This window comes from Triticum aestivum, chromosome 7B (assembly GCF_018294505.1).
Source record: "Triticum aestivum cultivar Chinese Spring chromosome 7B, IWGSC CS RefSeq v2.1, whole genome shotgun sequence".
NCBI classification, from domain to species: domain Eukaryota; kingdom Viridiplantae; phylum Streptophyta; class Magnoliopsida; order Poales; family Poaceae; genus Triticum; species Triticum aestivum.
This window is the reverse complement of record NC_057813.1, coordinates 83,548,388-83,571,403: the sequence shown is the minus strand read 5'-3', so window position 1 is coordinate 83,571,403 and position 23,016 is coordinate 83,548,388. Positions and strand designations below refer to the sequence as shown.

The following is a 23,016-nucleotide window of genomic DNA, read 5'->3' as shown; positions in this document are numbered from 1 at the left end:
GTTATAGCAGTAGCGCCCTATAATGAAGCGGTACTGCTATGGAAGTTAGCAGCAGCGCGCTTCGTAGAAAACCGGTACTCCTAAGATCAGCCCACAAGTTAGTCCCACCTCGCTCCGTGAACAGGGTGTTTACCACCTTAAATATGTTATTTCTGAAACTATCACAACCAGTTGATCTTCACTGAACCCTATGTGTAAAATTTGTGGCCGCAATATGAGTCCTCTCCGGTTCCTACCGGAGAGGACTCATATTGACAATTCAGATTGTACACAAAAAGATGATTGATGGCCAATGTATTTTTGCATCGACATATTTTTGTATAGTTACACTTAGCAGTAGCGGTTTATATGCAAAGCGCTACTGCTATTCAGATTAGCTGTAGCATGTTTTGGCAAATGCTACAACTATCCCTACCTTATCCCCACGCGCACGACCGACCCTCTCTCTCACTCACACTCTCACTCTCGCCCGCGTGCCGATAACCGTCGTCGTGCGTCGCCGCCGCCGCCGCCTTCATCCGTCCGCCGCCGAGTTACTCCCCTCCTTCCGTCCCTCCTCCCTCCTCCTCGCACATCCTCCCTCCGCCTATGGCCGCCCCTCCCTCCTCCGCCGCCGCCCTCCTCCCTCCGCTTGCGGCCGCCCCTCCTCCCTCCGCCGCCGGAAGCCCTCCTCCCACCGCCCTCGACCTCACCGCCACCACCCGAGCCCACCCAGCACCGCCGCCTCCCGATCCTGATCCCGCCCTCGCCGCCCCTAGCTACCACTCCATCGCCCCCACCCCCTGTCACTAGTTAGTACTAGATTTAGTAGTAGTAGATGTTAATTTAGGGTTCATAGCTAGTACTAGAGTTGCTTAGTTAGTACTAGATTTTTAGTAGTAGTAGATGTTAATTAGTAGTAGTGATGGTACTAGTTAACTAGGGCAGTATGATTAATAGTAGTTTTAGTTGAACTACTTTAGTTGTAGTTGAACTAGTTTAGTAAGTAAATTAATAAACTAGTTGAACTAGTTGAATTAATAGAACTAGTGTATTTTTAGTAAGATAATTAATATAACTAGTTGAACTACTTTATTTTTAGAAAGAACTAGTTTTTTTCTATCTATAGTAAGTTTATATTTAGTAAGAACTAGTTGAATTAATAAAACTAGTTGAACATGTCATATTTGTTGTTATTTTTTAGTTTAAGCAATTATTCGGGATGTATTAGTGATAACTTATACGGTTTCAGGTGGCCACCGTCGTCCCCATCACCGACCCCCTCCGACATCCCCGCCGTCATTCCAGTCACCGACCCCCTCCGACATTGAGGTGAGACCAGCCAAATAGCCTTGTATATCTTGTGTTGTTACTCAAATAGGATATGTGGTTGCCCAAGTGGCCGTTCATGTTCAGTTTACATCTCCGAGTGGCCTATGTTTTGCCAGAGTGTTGATTAATTTCCGTTCCGGCAAATTTCAGGCGCTCGATATGTTCTTTTTTAGCAAAGGTCATGCCGGATTTTTTTGTGAATTCTGGCATGACTTGTGCTAGAATATGTACACGTTTGATCTTTGAATTATGAACGTAGGAAATGTCATACTCGGACGACGACAGTCTCCCGGGGGAGTGCAGCTGGTGCCACGACGATCGAGGTATGTGCGACAGGTTCGTTGAGCTGGACGAAGATCGGCGCTTCCGCATTAAGCTCGAGGAGACCTTCGATGTTGAAACGGTACGCAACAACGACAAGTGTTTTTTTCGTAATTAAGCATGACTTCAACTATTTCAATGTCTAATTTTCATATTTTACAATTCGACTAGATTATCCCATGCCATGCAAGACGCTATGTCTTGGAGAGGATGGGTTTTGAAGACCATGAAAATTTTGCAACAAAGAAAATACACCTACGGACCCATCATGATATGGATTTTGAAGTAAATCTGTGCAATGCTCAGAGCGTAACCCATTTTGGTTGCCAAAATGGGGAAGCACTTTGCAAAATGTATGGTTTTTATGCGGGTATGATTGTCACCATGGATCTTGGTGATCCTCACATCGAGCAAGACAATATGGACATTTGGGTCCTTGTTGATACGCTTCCGATTGTACCGCTATGTGAGTTTCTCAAACATAGTTATTAACTAATTTATATTGTTTATTTCAAAATAGTTGATAGCATATTTCCATTGACATCTTATTTTGATTCTTCAAAGACTGTGCGGAAGATGGTAGATAAAACCCACTACACCGATGGCACCGAATTAACGTATAAGGAGAAAACTCATCTGATCGCATTTTGTACTCTTCTTGAGAATTACAATAACTATTATCGAACTCATCCAAATTATGGTGAATACGTGGCACTAGTGCATGTGTTGAACCACAGTAACTTCTCTGGAGATACCTGGTAAGATTTTTTTACTATTACGACATCCATGCATATTTTGCATATTTCTAAAACTAGTACATCATTGCTAACTACGAAGTTATTATTATGTTTTTCAACAAAAACTCCCGATGGATTGTGTGCCTCATTTGATGTCTCTGAATGGTCGCCTCTCAGTTCTGAACATACTGCCAGGTAAATCTAGGGAGCTCACCTGTGCATATCGGATTTCTAAAACCGGTGAACACATGTTCATCAAAGAATGGAAGAAATGTATGGACATTCGCAAGGAGGTTCTTGGAAGTAACATTCAGCGAAAGGCAAGAATTGGAGACAGGCTAATCTCCATTCTCCATAATGGAGAGTCAAGGGCTATCTTGTTTTTTGCTATTTTACCTTAGAAAATGTAGTAGGTCTTAATCGAATGTAGTAGGTCCTATGAGGTACAATATGTTTATTATGTTGTAATGTGTTAGAGTTGATAATGAGGAGTACTTTTGATTACGACTAGTGACCAATTTGCTATGTGATGTCATTGATGAAAACGATGATCTTGAGGAGGTGTTATATGACAATGATGTATTATGATGATAAGTTGTTAATGATATGATGATGATGATGATATTATTATATCATTGGTTGAAAGAACCGCGGATTAGTTTCAAGTGGATGGACATCCACTTGAAACTAGTTCACGGTTCTTTCACCCCGTGATGTAATAACTCATTATGATGTAAAAACAATCTCTAAATTCCTGTTGTATGAAAACTTGTGTAAAGGTGTATGCATACAACATGAAATAAAAAAGAAATAAAATACTAAATAATAGTAGTAGTGCGGGAAAGGAGAAGCGCTACTACTAATTACCAGTAGCGTTGTTCTCAAGAAGCGCTACTACTAAGTCAATTTAGTAGTAGCGTGGATCTTGGCACGCTATTGCTAAGCTTTAGCTATAGCACCTTATCAGTAGCGTTCCTTCCCGCGCTACTAATAGGCCTAAAACCCGCGCTGCTGCTAGGCTTTTCCCTAGTAGTGATGGGCCATACTATTCGTGGACCATAACGGGCCGTTAATAGAATGTATTTGATAACTCAAAGAAAACATCCCAACGGGTTTTTTACATGAAAATAGTCCAACATATTAATGGTCCGCAGATGGGCCGACTGTAACGACGGGCTGAATTTGGCCCACAAGAAGAAAATGACAGTAACGGGCCGTATGTAATCGAGTGCTACAAATGAGCCCAAGAATCAATGGGCCCTGAGAAGGCCGAAAGATAACTTGGGCTAGAAACGGCCCAATAGAAGAGCGGGCCGTTAATGGGTATAAAGTGATACACTGTTCATTACGGGCCAGTTTCACCATGGGCCGTTAATGGGCCAAGAGTTACAAAGGGCCTCATATGGGCCGAAAGAAGTCCTGGGCCACAGATGGGCCGGAAGTTAAAACGGGCTGGGATCATATTTTACGGCCCAAATGGCGCTACTGGGCTTAATTCGGATACGGCGTAACGGGCCCTAGGTTAGCGGGCTGTAAATGGGCTATATGCGAAGAGGCCGTTAATAGGCTTTCTGTGGGCCGGCCTGCCACCTTTTGACCAAGTCAAACGGGTCGGCCTTTTCACAGGAATGGGCCTCTGTTGGGCCATGCCACGTGTCACCATATCATAGGTGCCTTCGGTCCAATGAGCGGATGACATCTGTCCCAATGGTGAGCCGACACGTGTTTCCTCCAGCCAATGATGATTTTACACATGGAAAATCCCCATTGGTCGGGGCTGTTAACGGGTTATCGGATCCAAAACCCGACCCGATAGCTTAACGGCGTTCCGTTATGGTGGATGCCACGTGTTGGTCACCCTTGACGAAAGCACTTCTGTGACGCGCGATTTATCGTCATGGAAGTGGACACTTCCGTGATGATAATTTTGGTAATGTCATGGAAGACTTCTACGACAGCACATGTATGACTATCTTGATTCTGTCATAAAATCGTCATGGATGTGCATGCATGACAAAAAACGTGACCTACTGTGACAAACACGTATCATCACGGAAGTGTATTTTTTTTGTAGTGATCCTCGAGAGGCTAAATACTCATGAGTTCCAGCTTGCTGAGAAGAGAGATCTCTATGAACTGAGCTGCGGAAGATCACGTGCACTGAAGGCCAAGGCATTATCTGAGTCTGAAGCTGAAGACTCTGGTAGCAGCCTTGGTGATCCTGAAGAACGGAGCCAGGAGCTAGCAATGCTCGTGTGGAAATTACAAAAGTTCTCTCACTGCGGTCACTTTAGAAAGTCTTCAAGAAATAATGATTCCTCATCTCGTGACTACAAAAAGAGAACTTGCCACAAATGCAAGAAACCTGGTCACTACATGTCTGATTGTCCTCTGTGGGAAAAGGAATCCAAGAAGAAGAAGTACAAAGATGACCGTTCTGATGACTCAAAGAAGTAGAAGAAATCTTCAAAGTCTTCATCATCAAAATCTGCAAAGTCTTCATCTCACAAGAAGAGCAGTTCCAAGAAGGCCCTGACATTCATTGGCAAGGAAATGGACTCTGAAGCTGAATCTGAGGACAATGTGGAGGAGGAGGAATTAGAGGAATCAGACTTTGGTGTGGCAAGCCTAGCCCTCGCTATTGCTCACGTTAGCAAGTCCATCTTCAACACTGAAGAAAATGACCTCCCCAACTCTGCTAACAAAAGCTTCGACGACTATGCTCCCACCTACTGCTTCATGGAAAATGGTGCCAAGGTACTCAAACATTCTCCCTCTAACTCTGATGAGGATGAATCTGATGATAATCTCAAGCCTAATTACTCGAAACTTGCTAAAATTGCTGTTAAACAACAGAAGGCTTAAGAAAAGATTCAAAGTCAACTAGACAGAAGCGATGGCATGTTGGGTGAGGAATTGGATCGAACTAAGGCTTTGACTGATAGTCTTCAAAAACTTCAGTCTAAGTTTGACAACCTTCAAAATCATCATATATAACACTCTCTTAACTGATCATGGTAAGCTTTCTTATGAATTTCTTCAGAGAAAGCAAGATCTTGAGAAGTTAAAAGTGAGTTATGAAGATCTTCAGAAGGAAAATGATTCATTGCTTGCTCAATAGATCAGTTCCACTTAGGAAGAATTTATTCCACCATGTCTGAAATGCATTGAGCGTGAATCTGCTAATTCATCACCTGAATGTTCAAATGCTTCTATTGTTGCAAATTCTTCAACTGTCTCTGTGGTCACAAATTCCTCATCTGAGGATACCACAAGTATCACTGACGATATTGCAGGGCTGAAGGAATTGTGTGTGACAGGTATTTAGAAAAGCCTCAAAGGGCATCAGACTCTATGTGATGGTCTCAAAAAGCAGATATTGAACAGGAACCCTAGGAAAGAGGGTATTGCCTTTGATAGGAAACTCAATGCTGATGGGACCTACTGGAAACCTAAGAAGTATCCCAAAACCTCATGGGTTGCTGCGAAAGGACCTCCTGTAGATCCATGCACTTTCTCTGGCTTTACCTGTGATTCTTCATATTCCTCTGATGAGTCATTTGACTCCAACTACAAACTGTTTAAGAATTAGAATGGTGAAGTATTTGCTCGATATGTTGGAACTAACTGCAGGAACGGTCTCCCTATGAAGAAAATCTGGGTTCCTAAAAGATGTCTTGAAAATCCTCTGGTGAATGTCATCATGACACCACCCGTGAAGAATAGGAAACCCAGATAAAATTCTTCATATGGATCCAATTCCTCACATGGAACAAAATCCTTATATGAACATCATTGTGCTAACACTTCTGTTTCATAGTGAAAGTCTAAGGGCCGTGAATATGTGCATTATTCTTCAAACCATTATGTTCATAAGTCCTCGAAGAATATCTCTGCTTATTCATATGCTTATCCTAACCACTCTTCTGAGAAACGAAGTGCACTAGCTTCTATACCATCTTTTTCTTATAGAGCTCGCAGAATGCTGAATTCTTTGCCACCCCTCCAGATGTGGGTGGTGAAGAAAAAGAACTAATCTCTTATGTAGGGTCAGGTCTCCAGACGAACTTGATCATCTGAAGAAATTGCCGGAGACCTAAATGTGCTTGAAAGGACGCAAGCTAATCATGAAGAAATGAATCATTCATTTCTCACATCCTCATACTGCTATATATGTTATTATTGATGTAATTGATATCATATTCTTCCCTGATGAAGTATACGGGTTCGTAAGTTGCACTAATTCATCTGTAGGATGAACAACCCAGAGCTACTGAGTGGGTCCTCGAGAGTGGATGTACAGATCACATGACCGGTGGCAGGAACTTGTTGATGGACACTGATTTGTCACCATCTCATCTGAAGAATATCACCTACGCTGACAATGCAAAAGCAAGGTATTGGGTGTAGGTAAGGTTGCAATCTCAAAGGATAGACACATGGACAAAGTCATGCTTATCGAGTCCTTAGGATTCAACCTCATGTCGTTGGCAAATATCGTTGCATTGTGCATTGAGATCTTTATATGGTTGTCGTCTTTGGCAAATATCGTTGCATTGTGCTAATGGAATCTGACAATTCCAAAGTCTTCGAAGGCTTTAGGAAAGGAGACTTGTATATTGTTGATTTCTCTGTAGGACCACAGCCTGCCACATGTCTACTTGCAAAAGTTTCAGATTGCTGGTTATGGCATCGACGACTTGGTCATGCTGGGATGAGGAACTTGCATACACTCGCGAAGAAGAAGCATGTCATCGGCATCGAGGGTGTTAAATTCCTCAAAGATCATCTTTGTGGGGCTTGTGGGGCTAGAAAGATCACCAGAGCCAAGCATCCCTCGAAGACTATCATGACCACTTCTCGTCCCTTTGAATCTTCATATGGATATTTTTGGCCCTACTCATTATGCCACGTTCCATAGTTCTGCATCATTATATGGCTTTGTCATAGTTGATGACTATTCTCGTTACACATGGGTGCATATCACCACTTACAAAAATGAAGTGCAGGAAGTCTTCAGACGATTTTCCTCAAGGGCTTCCACTAACTTCGGTGTGAAGATCAAGCATATCAGGAGTGATAATGGACCGAGTTGAAGAACACTAGCCTTGATGTATATCTTTATGTTCTTGGTATTACTCACGAGTTATCTTCTCCTTATACTCCTTAGCAGAATGGCGTTGTTGAGCGCAAGAACAGAACTCTCGTTGAGATGGCTCGCACTATACTTGATGAATACAAGACACCTCAGCGCTTTTGGCCTGAAGCAATTGATACTGCATGCCACATCATCAACAGGGTATATCTTCACAAATTCGTCAAAAAGACCTCATATGAACTCCTCACTGACAAGAAACCCAATGTAAGTTATTTCAATGTTTTTGGTGCTAAATGATGGATTAGAGATCCTCACCATCACTCTAAATTTGCACTGAAAGCACATGAGGGTTTTATGCTTGGTTACGGAAAGGACTCGCACACCTATAGGGTCTTCAACATCAATCATCGCAAGATTGTTTAAACTGTAGATGTGTGATTCGATGAAACTAATGTCTCGCAAAGGGAGCACCTACCTCCTGTGCTAGATGAAATGTCACCTGAGGAATGCATCAAGTTCAAAGCTACTGAGGATATCATCTCTACCGAAGAATCTGCTTAAGAAGTCATTCTGGATCGTGAAGAAAATCACGCTGGTGCTGCTGAAGAAACTGGTCCTGAAGAAATTGCTAGGCCTAAGCAAAGTCATCAACCTGCACATCCTCTCATTGCAAAAGAAGTGCAGATCGAAAAGATCATTGATGACATCAACGCACCAAGTCCTCTCACGTGCTCAAAAGCTTCACATTTATCTAACTTTTGTGGGCATTTTGCTTTTGCCTCTATCACAGAGCCCACTAAAGTTGATGAAGCATTCATGGAATCTGAGTGGATTCAAGCCATGAAAGATGAATTGCATCAATTCGAGCTCAACAATGTGTGGGAGCTTGTCAAGCGACCAGACCCACGCAAGCACAACATCATCGGTACCAAATGGATCTACCGCAACACACAAGATGAAAATGGCCTTGTGGTGAGGAATAAGGCTCGTCTTGTAGCTGAAGGCTACACACAGGTTGAAGGAATTGATTTCGATGAAACTTTTGCACCTGTTGCTAGACTTGAGGCTATTCGCATATTGCTTGCTTATGCTAACCATCATAATATCATCTTACATCAAACGGATGTGAAAAGTATATTCCTTAATGGTAAGCTTGAGGAAGAAGTATATGTTGCTCAACCACCAGGTTTTGAGGATCCAAAATTTCTAGATCACGTCTACAGACTCAACAAGGCCCTCTATGGCCTCAAGCAAGCACCTCAAGCGTGGTATGACACACTGAAGGAATTCCTCATGAAGAAAGGCTTCTAACCCGGTTCACTTGACCCAACTCTTTTCACCAAAGCATATGATGATGAATTATTTGTGTGTCAAATATATGTTGATGATATTATCTTTGGTTGTACTAACCAACGTTATAATGATGAATTTACCTATATGATGAGTGAAGAATATCAAATGTCTATGATGAGGCAATTGAAATTCTTCTTAGGTCTTCAAATTCATCAACAATACAATGGCATATTCATATCTTAGGAGAAATACCTCAAGGATGTGTTGAAGAAATTCGGCATGCAAGATTGCAAAGGCGTGAAAATCCCTATGCGCATAAATGGCCATCTTTGCACTGATGAAAATGGTAAAGACTTCGATCAAAAGGTATACCGCTCCACGATTGGCTCTTTATTGTACCTATGTGCATCTAGGCCGGATATTATGCTTAGTGTTTGCATGTGTGCCCGATTTCAAGCTACACCAAAGGAATGACACCATAAGGCTGTGAAGCATATTCTTCGATATCTAGCTCACACACCAACACTTGGATTATGGTATCCCAAGGGCTCTTCCTTTGATCTCATTGGATATTCAGACTCTGACTATGCTGGTGATTGGGTGGACAGCAAGTCAATGTCAGGCACATGTCATTTCCTCGGACGATCCTTGGTATGTTGGTCCTCGAAGAAGTAGAACTGTGTATCACTCTCCACTGCAGAAGGTGAGTACATTGCTGCTGGATTTTGCTGTGCTCAATTGCTATGGATGAAGAAAACCCTGAAGGAGTATGGCATCAATGTGAAGAATGTGCCACTCTACTGCGACAATGAGAGTGCTATCAAGATTGCTTACAACCCAGTTCAGCACTCGAAGACAAAGCACATCCAGATTTGTCATCATTTTCTTCGTGACCATGTGTTGAAGGCGACATCTCCATCGACTACGCAAATATTGAAGACCAGTTGGCCGATATCTTCACAAAACCTTTGGATGAGAAGAGATTTAGCAAGTTGCAGTGTGAGTTAAATATCCTAGAATCTTCGAATGTTCTCTGAAATGGACACACATCCTAACACTTATGCTGACTTGATGTCTTAGATGTGCAACACACGAAGTAACATTTTTCTTCAATAAATGAAGACTAACCCTCTAAGTGTGAAGAAATTAATGAAAAAATTGCTTCTCAGAACCCTACGACAATTGTACACGGTGTCTGAAATCATCATTCTTATACGGTGGGTTACGCCACCAACCAAAGTTGAAAATTTTCAATTGGAGTTTTTCTTTGTTTTGAAATTCCTCAGTTTTTCAAATTCTTCAACTTTGCATTGTCTTCACTCTTTCCTTCGTTTTTCTTCATGTTATACGGTGGGTTATGCCATCAGTACTAGGTTGAACTTTAGCTAAAAAGTGTCCAAATGGGGCTTGTGATATACCGTTGGAAATCTATGGACAACAATATCATGATCCAAGTTAAATTTTTGGCAAAATATAAGCGGTTTAAGAGCAGTTTTGAAAACTGTTTTTTCTTCATACAAAAAACGTGAATCGTATTTTCGATCGCATTTCTAAACCATTTATCGAAATGAGGTAAATAACATAGCGTTGGAAAGCTGCTGCAAAACCGCTCCTTCAACATGTTGCAAGTTTTTCTCTAATTCCCTATGTATAAAGAGTAATTTTGAAAATTGTAAAATTTCATAAATCGAACTGCCGAGTTCGTATTTTCAATGTAATTTCTAAACGGCTAATCCATTTGAGGCAAATGCTATGGCATTGAAAAGCTTGTGAAAATGCGCTACTTTTTCATGTTAAAAGTTTTTTCTAATTTGAAACGGTTTAAAAGTAACTCAAAATACGGTACAAGTTCCATTGATTTCGTATTTTCGAGCTAATTTTCGAACCATCCGTCCGAATGCAATAAACGATATAGCGCTGGAAAGCTTGAACAAATGTGAAACTATTTTGTATATATTGTTTCTCCTAATTCCTTATAGTTGTAAGTTAAATTGGAATGTGGCATAATTTCTACATACTTTTTTACATATTTTTGGCATAATTGAAACGTATTTTTGGCATAATTTCTACATACTTTATCGGAACGTGGCAAATAATTCCTTATAATTGAAACGTATTTTTGGCATAATTTCTACATACTTTATCGGAATGTGGCAAATAATATACCGTTGAAAAGCTATGAAAAATGTGAAACTTTCTCATGTTGATGGTTTTCTCTGATTCCTAGCCGTTTTCAAGTAATTACAAAAATTGCGAGATCATTTGTTCTGCCTTTATCGCGAAACTGATTCTTCGAAAATGCACCGCGTGAAGAACCTGAATTTCTCGGCACGTGTACTTGAACTTCACTCCATTTTTCACGTGCTTTTTTTTCTTGTATATCTCTATCCACTGCTCCTGGCTCTCCATCCACTCACCGGAATTGAGCAGATGATATATCGACGGAAAGCTGCTGTAAACACGCAACTTTCCTGTGTTGATCATTTTTTCATACTCGCTATTTTCATGTTGAACTTCATGCTATTTTCATGTTGAACTTCTGTGACGTATTTTTGTTAGTACATGCGCCTAAACTTCCTCTGTATGAACCTGACCTTCGGGCTATCTTTGCAACCGTGGCTTCACCCGCGAATTATTCTGGTTAGTAGTGTTCTATATGATGTTAGTGTAATCTAGAAAAGTTTTTAGCAACAAAATTCTAGTTTTAAATAGAAATCTCGCTCGCTGGTGGATTTTGCTCTCGGGTCGTGATGAAATTGCGTTTTTTGCAATTTTAGTGCCTGACTTGTTAGAACTGAACTTCCCCTAGTGTTAGGTTGAACTTCCGTCAACATTGCCCAAATGGGGCTTGCAATATACTGTTGGAAAGCTATGGACACCAGTATCATGACCCAACTTAAAATTTTGGCAAAATGTAAGTGGTTTAAGAGCAGTTTTGAAAAACGTTTTTTCTTCATACAAAAAATGTGAATCGTATTTTCGATCGCATTTCTAAACCATTTATCGAAATGAGGCAAATAATATGGGGTTGGAAAGCTGCTGTAAAACCGCTCCTTCCACATGCTGAAAGTTTTTTCTAATTCCCTATGGTTAAAGAGTAATGTGGAAAATCGTAAAAATTTCGCAAACCGAACAACCGAGTTCGTATTTTCGATGCCATTTCGAAACACCTAATCCAATTGAGACAAATGATATGGTGTTGGAGTTATGCAAATACGCTTTTTTCTCATGTTGACGGTTTTTTTCTAATTTTGAATGGTTTAAGAGTAATTTAGAAAACGGTACAAGATCTACCAAGTTTGTATTTTCGATCTATTTTTTAATCATACGTCTGAATGTAGCAAATGATATGGTGTTGGAAAGCCTGAACAAATGCAAAACTTTTTGGTATATATCGTTTCTCCAAATTCATTATGGTTTTACGTTGATTTTGAAAATGGCTAAAAACATATTTTCGCCGTAATTTCTACAAACTTCATCGGAACGGGGAAATAATATACTCTTGAAAAGCTATGATAAATGCGAAACTTTTTCATGTTGATGGTTTTCTCTAAATCCCAGCCATTTTCAAGTAATATCAGAAATGGCGAGATCACTCGTTATGCCTTTATCGCGAAACAGATTCGTCGAAAATGCATTGCGTGAAGTACTTGAACTTCTATGGCATTTCTGCCTGAACTTCACTTTGTCTTTCATGTGCTTTTTTTGCTCGTACCTCTTAATCCACTCACCGGAATTAAGCAAGTGATATACCGATGGAAAGGTGCTATAAACACGCAACTTTTTCGTGTTGATCATTTTTTCATACTCGCAACGATTTTAAAAGTTTTCTTGTGAAATTCATTCAATGTAGTAGTTGAACTTCCTGTTGTTTTCACGTTGGACTTCTATGACTTATTTGTTTTTTTGTAATTTTCACATTCATTTTTGTCAGTGTTACACAAATGATATTCTTTTTGTACAAACCTCTCTCACAATATTTTTTTAACTTTCTCTGACCGAGGACTTGAACTTACACAAATGATATTCCTGCCGTTTGGAAGTAAATTAGAAAACGACGAGATCATGATTTCTGCCTTCATCGTGAATGGAAATGCATTGCGTGAAGTAGTTGAACTTCTCAGGCATGTCTGTTTGAACTTCACTCTAATTTTTGACGTGTTGTTTTTTGATGTGCTATTTTTTGCACTGCGTGAAGTAGTTGAACTTCTTGGGCATGTCTGTTTGAACTTCACTTTGTTTCACTTTATTGTATTTTTTATATGAAATACACACCATGTAGTACGTGAACTTCCCATTTTTATCACTTTGAACTTCTCTCTGGTTTGAGAGAATTATTTTAAAACACAAAAAACAACATATTTTTTATGTATTTTGGACATCTAAATACACGATGAACCTCTCTCACAAGAATTTTTGAACTTTCCCTCGCCAAGCACTTGAACTTCTAGCAACCATTTTTACATTTATGAGATTGTTTTCAAAAGTGCAAAAAATGGTGTTGTGCTTTTTATTTTTTGAAAAGGTAAATCCTAGGTTTTAATAAACTCCGAACTTCTGCGTTATTTCAATTTGAACTTCACCTTTTTATATTTTGAGTAAAGAATTGTATTCGATTTTTATATGAACAAAATCAAACATGGAAATACAAGATGAGCCTCTCTCGTAAGAATTTTTGAACTTCCCCGGACAGAGCACTTGAACTTCTTTCAACAAACCTTTTAAGCTCTTATTTTTTCTAAAGTTTTAATCTCACCTGAAATGCATTCCTTGCAGTACTTGAACTTCTCATTGTTTTCACCATGAACTTCTTTCAACAGGTAAGAATTTTTTGAATACATAAAAATGTCTTTTAAATGGTATACATGAAAATTTTAAGCCGTTCATCAAAATGTGGCACATAATATACCCGGTGGAAAGCTTAGGAATCGCAAGAAGTTTTTCATGTAGACATGTGTTACAAATTCGTTGCCGTTTGAGAGCAGTTTTTAAAATGGCAAAACAACGTTGTTTTTTTCCTTTTTAAACAACATGTAAATGAACGACGGACGTCTTGTAAATATAATTTTTGAACCGTGCAGGGTGGAGCATGTGAAGTTCTTGCAACAAACCTTTTAGGCTTTAGTTTTGTATTCTTTTATTCTCTTCTGAAACGCATCCCGTGAAGTAGTTGAACTTCCCACTGTTAACACCTTGAACTTTTCTCATGTTTTTATATTCGTAATTCCCCACTTATACATCGGAGTTGCACAAATAATATACCTTTGCAAACCTACTGAAAAGAGATAACTTTTTCTAATACGGTTAAGCTTTTGTTTCGAACAACATGCACCATTTTGTTTTAACCATTTTTTGGAATAAGAATATTTATACACTTTGGAAAGTTGTTGAATATGAGAAACTTTTTAATGTAGAGCATTTTTGTTATAAATTTGTAATGGATTGTGAGAATTATTTTAATTCACAAAAACAACCTTTTTGTGCGTTTTTGCACATGTAAATAAATGGTGAACCTCTCTCACAAGTATTTTTGAACTTCCCCTGACCAAGCACTTGAAATTCTCGCAACAATTTTTTTAGAGTTTACCTTTTTATTTATTTTTTTCTCATATGAAGCACACACCATGTAGTACGTGAACTTCAGGCTGTTATCACTTGAACCGCTCTCTGCCTTTTCAGCCCCAAGTCATAAAACACTCATCAAAATTGAGCATGTAAATCCTAGGTTTTTTTTATCTCTAAACTTCTCTGCTTTATTAGTTTTAACTTCTTAGTTTTATTCTTATAAAAGGAAAAAATGATTTTTAAGTAAACATCATACAACCTTTTTAAAATTGAACTTCATGCATTAATTTTGCATGGAAACAATGAAGAATTTGAGTTTGTTGTATACATCAAACTATTCCATTTTAATATGAAATTATTCATTTTCTTTTTTTAAATGGAATTGCTCCAAAAAATTAAAATGCAAAAAATGACGCTACCCTTTAGCAACGGAAAAAATCTGAATTTTTATAGACATCAAAACCGCTCCATTTTTTCAATTTTTGAACCCCTTTGTCTATTTTTAGAAATGGGAAAAATATGAGTTTTTGTAATAAATGATAAAAAAATTTGTTATTTCGAACTGAATTTCTTGATTTATTCATTATTAATGAGAAAGTTATGAGTTTTTGTAATAAATCTTGAACTGCTCCATTTTTTGAAATTGAACTTCTTGGTGTATTATTTAGTAACGAGGAAAATCTGGATTTTTCATATACATCAAACTATTCTACTTTTTTAAAATTGAACTTTTTGATTTTTTCAATCTGAACTTCTTTGGTGTTATCATTTCTAAAAGAAAAAAAATCCTAGTTTTGTAATAAACATCAAACTACTCAGCTTCAAATTTGAACTTCTAGGATCTTTAAAAAAACATAAAAGTCCATGTTTTTTATTTGAACTTCTAGAATTTGATCTTCTTAGTTTATTTTACGGGAATTTTTGAGTTTTCCAATCGCTTTGTAATTTAAATTTGAATTGCTTCATTATTTAAAGTTGAACTTCTAGTTTTTTTTCTAGAAACGGAGAAAATCTATTTTCAATCCATAATTTGAAGTATTCTGTTCTTCTAATATGACCTTCTAGGGATTACTTAAAAATAAAAAATATGTTTTCCTCTAAAAAATATTGAGTGACACTTTTTTTAATTTGAGCATTTTTGGTTATCTTTTTTCAGTAATGGATAGTTGTTTTTACAAATATTAGACAGTTTTTGTTGCACGAATGTGTGCTCTTCTAGTAAGTGAGTAGACTCCTTTTAACATATACGGCGGTCGCACTGAACGTTTCACCGGAAGAAAGAATAATATACAAGTGGCTGGTGGAGTAGTAGTACTACTTCAAACAAAAGGAAATACATGTAAAAACCAAACACTCCTACAGTAGATGTTCCAATTTGTACAGGCCCAATACATGTACAACTAGTACTCTATCTGCATCACGTAGAGTCTTTAGTGTTGTCTTTTTTTCTTCTTGATCTAATTCTACATATGCCGTAGAAACTTTGTTCAACTACTATTTTTTGTTACAAAGTTCTCCTGTTTTTCGATCCCAGTCTGCTATCTTTTTGAACTTCAATTTATTTTGTATCTGACCTGCAAAACATTCTTTTGTAGGAATTCATCCAAATGCAATTACATCCAAATGCAATTTTTTACGAAGCAAATCTGACTGCCGTTGGATCCTCCAGGGAACAAGAGGCACACTGTGTGGATGCCAATCACGGATTGAATTCTTAAATGTAAAAGTAGTAGTGAATTCCTGCCGCTTCCCTACACAATGAACCATCACGCATCCATTATTTTAACTTAATCATTTTTAAGTAACTCACACTCACACAGGAAGAAGAGCAACGGAACACAACAAATTTCTCTCCATGAACTTGTCTAGAGCATTATTCAGAGGAAAAGAACAGCGTGAAGAAGTAGATGTGTGATCTTACCTATAGGCTAAGACGACATGGATCTTGAGGAAGTACGGCAATGCGACTCATCAACGGAGGACGTAGCCGCAGTCGCCCACAACGGACGGTCAGGAACTACCCCAGGACAAATGAAGGATCCTCAGATGTGGACGAGAAAATCGGCTATTTGCCACTTTCAATATCGGGCTTCGCAAAACTGTCACTCTCAACATTGGCTTCGCAAAAATGCCACCCAGTTCGTATGCACTTTGATTACCATGCCATTTTTTCTTTTTTCATTGCTTTTATTTTTATTTTCTATTTTCTGGCACCTGAAAGGACCGAAGTACCCCTGTAGCTATCTTCACGTACTTTGGCATCAGATCAGCACTTGAAGCGGACGAGTGCGTGCTGCCCGCCGTGAATACCGTGCTTGCCGCATCCCTGGTCGCCAGGACTTCTTGGGTCAATCGCTGGACGCTGCCCCCATCTCCTGGGTCGCGACGCCGCTGATTGCCTCAACGCCGCGTGCCGCCAATCTCCTTGGCGTCGCGCGCCGCCGATCTCCTCGGCTTCGTGTGCTGCCCATCACCCAGTACCGCAGTGGCGACATGGAACCCAATCTTTCTGGACGGTATTACGTTTTACCTTTCCCTTGGTTTGTTCGTTTGACTCCAGTTCAACAAAGCTCCTCATGTGACGTATGGAATCTGTGGGAAGCACATTCATCATCCCTGATCTACTCCCTGTTGATAACCATTGATGTATAAATCCAAATGATGATATACCATCTTATTGAGAAGAATTTACAACAGAAGTAGCGCTCATAATGTAAGCATTAATTAAACAAAGGTAGTTTATTCATTGTTATCCTGGTGGCAGTGATAGGCTGTCAATTTACAACAGAAGCAGTGTTCATAATGTAAACTTAATTACGAAGGGAAGTAGTAAATTATGTTTGAGGAACTAGAGGATGATTACAAATAGTAGAAATCTGATCACTAACTCAGTCTTGTGTTCATGTTTTCCTAATTGTCTGGAATAGGCATGATTCGGAGGTCGCGCTTGGTAGCAGTACTAGTACTGATAATCCATATTTACTGGTTGAGGCTTCTTCAACTGTACAACCAACACCACCTATCATAGAAGTTGACTGGGATAACTTACAAATAGTAGAGACACATGATGATGAAGGTAGAATTGAACTAGTGAGTGAGGATCAACTATGTGAGATTTTGGGCTTGAAGGATGACGAGGAAGAGAAAAAGAGTAAGACTGAACCAAAGCGTCGTAGAATGGTTGAGCAGGGGACCGATAATGAAGGTGCTGCCATTCCTGTTAGTGATGCAATACCAAATGAAGTAGTGATTACATATGATAAGGACCAGCCAAAAATGGACCTTGGCACTATGTATCCATCAATGAAGGAATTCAGGTTAGCTGTAAGACAATTTGCCATCAATGAAGAGTTTGATCTAGGCACGGAGAAGTCAGATAAGAAGAGATTTAGAGGGTTCTGCAAGTCAAGTGAAGATTGCCCTTGGAGAATTGTTGGCAGCCTACAGGATGACAAATGTACTATAAAGGTGAAATATGGATAAGTGTCTAACCTTCATTTATTAATTATAAATTACGTACATGCGTATGTCTGTCCTATTTTACTATCTAACATCCATTCCTTCTAAAACTGTATATGTGCAGGTCACGGTCTTAGTTGATCAACATGATTGTATTTCAAGCAGCAGGGTGAAGACCATAACACCATCTCAGAACTGGGTTGCTAGCAAGGCTGTGAGTATTCTTAGAGATTCACCCAGTATGGGTGCTAAGGAATTACGGAAAAAATTGCATGAAGAACACTCTGTCACAATTTCATATGACACGGTTTGGAGGGGAAAAGAAAAAGCTCTCGCTGAGGTTTATGGTAAATGGGAAGAGAGTTTTGAGATGCTGTACAGATGGAAGGCTGAGGTACTCAAGAGGTCACCTGGAAGTTTTGTGGAGATTGAAGTACTGGAAATAGATGGTAATGTGTACTTTCATCGGTTTTTTTGTGCACTTAAACCATGCATTGATGGTTTTCTGGAAGGATGTAGGCCACATCTAAGTATAGATTCTACTGCATTGAATGGAAGGTGGAATGACCATTTAGCCTCGGCTACAGCAGTTGATGGTCACAATTGGATGTATCCACTTGCTTTTGGGTTCATAGCATCTGAGACGGAAAACAATTGGACTTGGTTTATGAATCAGCTTAAGAAGGCAATAGGAGATCCTCCACTTCTTGCAGTGTGCACAGATGCGTGCAAAGGCTTGGAGAATGCGGTGAAGAATGTGTTCCCGAATGCTGAACAAAGGGAATGTTTTTACCATCTTATGAAGAATTTTGTGAAAAGGTTCCATGGGTTTGGAAGGATGTACCCGGCAGCAAGGGCTTATAGGGAAGAGGTGTTCACAGAACATATGGCAAAAATTATTAAAGAATCAAATGAAGTATGGAACTGGCTAAGTCAATACCATACTCTCAAGTGGATGAGGTGTGTCTTCAATCCAGATATCAAGTGTGACTACATCACTAATAACGTAGCAGAAGTTTTTAACAATTGGATCCGGGACATTAAGGACTTACCTGTTGCTGAACTAGCTGACAAGATTAGAGAGATGATCATGCTTTTGTGGAGGAAGAGGAGAAGGATTGGAGAAAGACTTCTATCTGGACGGATACTGCCGGCAATTATGGTTCAGCTGAGGGCAAATACAAGAGGTTTGGGGCATTTGAAAGTTGTGGAATCTGCCAATTGGAGTGCAGAGGTGTGGGACAATAGCAAGAATTGTGAAAGGCATATTGTGAAGCTAAATCAGCAAACATGTACTTGTCTTGAATGGCAGCACACTGGTAAGCCTTGTCAACATGTCTTGGCATTTGTGACCTCACAAAAGAGAGTAGACCTTGAGCAGTTTGTGCACGAGTACTACTCTGTGGACAGATTCAAGGCGGCTTACGGGAGAGAGATTCAGCCAATGACAGATAAATCACAGTGGCCACGAGTGGAGCTGCCATTTGCCGTGGGGGCACCACTTGCAAAAAGAAACAAAGGAAGGAACAGAAAATTGAGGATCAAAGGGTGTCTTGAAGGTGGCCACAAGAAGAAAGGCGCCAATGATGGTGTCAATGACGGCTCCAATGATGGTAGCACTGCTCCAACGAATTCTGAGGGGAAGAAAATGATTAGAGGCCCAGTGACTTGCAAGAAATGTGGTGAAAAGGGTCATAGGCAAGCTAGTTACAAGTGCCCACTAAATGGAACCAAAAAGAGGCAAGTGTTTTTTCTTTCTATATATCAAAGCTTAAATTATCACCTCATGGTAAAATATATCTTTATCTAATTTGCAGGAAGAGGAAGCCTAGAAAGAACGTTACAGAAGCTAGGCCAACTGAACCTAGCACTCCGCAAAGGCCAACTAGAGAACAAATACTACAAGACAGCCCAGGCATGGTCACTAGAAGGTAATTAACAACGACAAATATCTCTGTGTTGAATAATATAAAAATGAGAAGCAAAATATTCATCTCATTGTGATAACACATATATGTGCAGCCGCCTTGCTTTCTTGCTGGGAGAGGGTACTTCTTCACAAGGCACAACAACTACTCCAGAGAGGATGCCCACTGCAGCTCCAGCAAAGAAGTTGACTCCAAAGAGGAAGCTACAGATTGGATGAATGATCTCTATGCAATTGATGTTACAGTTATTGAGATGTGAACTCACAAGTAGTTTTCTTCTATGTGAACTCAGTTTCTCCAATTTCCGTGAGCCGTGAGCTATATTTTTTGAGCTGTGAACTCATTTCAGTTTTATCTATGAATTGTTGTTTTATTTTGTGAGATGTGAACTCGGTTCAGATTAATCTATGATGTAGGCAAAGGCCATCAGTAAGTTAATAAACTGATACATTGCCAAGGATGGTCAAAGTCAGTGAGCTTCTGTTGTATTTCTTCTTTTCTTGTTTTTTCAACAGTGTGCACTCACTCAGTTACTCTCTGAAACATCTAGTGGATCTGTGTGGCATACTTATCTGGCTTCTTCTCTAGAACAGTGGAGCGAGGACGCACTGCTTTTCCCCTTGTACTATGAGACACTAGAAGAACTACTAGCACTAGCTAGCTTCTCCTTATGATTTGTTCGTGTGCCTCTTGATTTTCTGATCTACTAACTTCTCCCGTGCATTAATCTCTGAATCATGGTTGTAGTGTTTACATGTATCTCCTTTGCCAATATACTAAAATTTGAGGTCTACATGTTTTTGCCACTACACGCTACAATTCCATTTCCTGTCCTTGAACAAGCTACAACAAGTGCAGCAGAACGGGTTGCAGCAAGTAGCTTATAGACTGAAATTTGTGGCATTTCTTTCTTGTATTGTTGCTCAGTTGATCGAGGCCATGAAACTAAACGTGACATGCTATTCTTAATGTAATTTCCAAATTGCAATCCAAGAACAAGTAAATGCGTACATCAAACATGACTTACAGGTTGCTTGCATTCTACATTTTCAGCACTTGCACACGCGTTCGTCTCCTCCTCACGGACCATCAAAAGGGCCTCCAGTTGATGTTGCCATGGTGCTGGTGTTCAGGGACACGAAGTCGCTGGCGCACCTCTCTAGCATGCCGTGCGGCGAGCTCCGCCAGCACGCAGGCGAGGGCGAGCTACGGTTGCTCGCGCAGGGCCTGGGCGGCGAGCTGCGGCGGCTCGCGCAGGCATCAGAGAGGCGAGGACGAGCTATGCCCGCTCGTGCAGACTTGGACGAGCACCGTCGACGAGCTACGAGAGCTCGAGCAGGCATAAGCGAGGCGATGGCGAGCTCCGCCGGCGCGCGCAGGCTTGGGGTACCAACGGCGGGCTGCGGCGAGCTGCGGTTGTTGGCGCAGGCGTGGGGGAGCCAGGGCGGTGAGCTGCTGTGGCTCGCACTGGCATAAGTAAGCTACGGCGGCGGGCTATGGCGGAGACAAGGACGAGCACCTCAGAGGTCAGAGCAATCCGACCCAACCACACACGCATCAGATAAGGTTGAAACAGCCTAGGGGTATTTTGGTCCTTTTAGGTGCCAGAAAATGGGAAAAGAAAAAAAAAGCAATGGAAAAGAGGAAATGGCATGATAATCAAAATGCACACGGGCTGGATGGCATTTTTGCGAAGCCAATGTTGAGAGTGGCAGTTTTGCGAAGCCCAATATTGAAAGTGGCAAATAGCCGATTTTCTCGATGTGGACAGGGAGATGGCATCTCGGCAGCGAACATGGCGGGACGCCAAGGACGAACGGACCGTGGGGAACTACCCCAGGACAAATTAAGGATCCTCAGATGTGGACAGGGAGATGGCATCTCGGCAGCGAACATGGCGGGACGCCAAGGACGAACGGATCGTGGGTCAAGCCATGCTCTATTGCGGTGTGGGAGGAGTGGGGACTCTGCCCGCGGGGTTGAAGTACGCTGGCGAAGGTCACCGGAGCAGCGGGGAGAGGTCCACCGCGAGGTGGCAAGGAAGTTCGCCGGAGTGTCGGCGGCGATGGGGATCTCCGTGAGTTGGGTGCTGCACCACTGGGCGATGCACTGTGACGTTGCGGTGGCCGGATCCAGCAGTGGGGGCAGCACCATGGCCGGATTTGAGGCAGGTGGCGGAGCGGCTGCCGGGTCCAGGGGACGGTGGCGGCAGGGTTGTAGGAGGAGACCGGCGGCGGGACCCATGGGCGGGGGCAGTCGGGCGGGGGAGCTCTCCATCGAGGGATGGTGGCGGCGGCGCGATTCAGGCGAAGGATGGCGGCGGAGGCGTGATCCACAGCGAGAGATGGTGGCGACGGTGCGATCCGCGGCGACGGACGGTGGAGGCGCCGGTCGGGGGTGGCGGCGCCGGTCGGGGGCGACGGCGAGTCGGGGGTTGGTGGAGCCGGCTGGGAGGCGAATCGAGTGATGGTGGTGCGGGATAAGGTTGACTGGGGGCTCTGTTCGTGGGCTTTTTTCAGTTTTTTGCGAATCGTGTAACTATATGTGTCGCGTTCTAATAGCGCCGACCGTGATCAGAATAACTATTCTGATCCCAGAATCAGAATAGTGCTACTCTCTCTATATATCTATATCTATATCTATATCTATACATCTATATCTATATCTATACCTCTATACCTATATACCTACTAATAAACCAGTTATTGCTTCTGGTCGTACGTCATCGTTGTTTTGCAAGAAAGCCCCTCGGTTCACAGGAAATCAACCCGCTGTCCCTGTTTTAGTGGCACCCAGAAAAGAAAAAACGTTTCACGTTTACAAAAACAACCCTATAAGAATTTCAATTCAGTCCGCAGTCCTTTCCTTCCTCTTATCCACTATGCGCCGGCGACTACGCCCATTCGGTCATGCGCTGGCGCCCGATCCCCGTCGCCGGCGACCACAAGCAACGACCGTTGCACCTCTCTGCGCGCCACCCCGAGGCGCCACGCCGCCATCCTCCGCAACCCCGACCTTCTCCTCGACCTCGCCTCTCCGTGCGAACAAACGGCGTCGCCGCCGGCGGCCACGACCACCGTGCTTGAACTGACGGGCGCCGACGGCACGGGGCTCATCTTCGAGGTGTTCGCCATGCTGGCCGACATATTCTCCGGCGGGGTCTCTCCATGGCGACGGCGGCGCTGCACCTGTGAGAAAGACAGAGGTAAGGGAAGATATAAAGGAGGAGAGGCAGGGAGAAGGAGAGGGCGCGAGGAACGGCGGGGAGGTCCCGTCTCCCGCGTGGGGTGGGGGGGGGGAGGTG

General features: G+C 41.5%; 1 long non-coding RNA gene across 1 annotated transcript; it reads right to left on the bottom strand.

Moving 5' to 3' along the window:
* Positions 1 to 15,874: 15,874 nt before the first annotated feature.
* On the bottom strand, positions 15,875 to 22,365 carry LOC123155983 (uncharacterized). Its single transcript, XR_006477734.1, has 3 exons — positions 20,740 to 22,365; positions 16,247 to 16,953; positions 15,875 to 16,076 (listed from the first exon to the last, which is right to left on the bottom strand). It is a non-coding gene; the product is annotated as an uncharacterized lncRNA (long non-coding RNA).
* Positions 22,366 to 23,016: the final 651 nt, after the last annotated feature.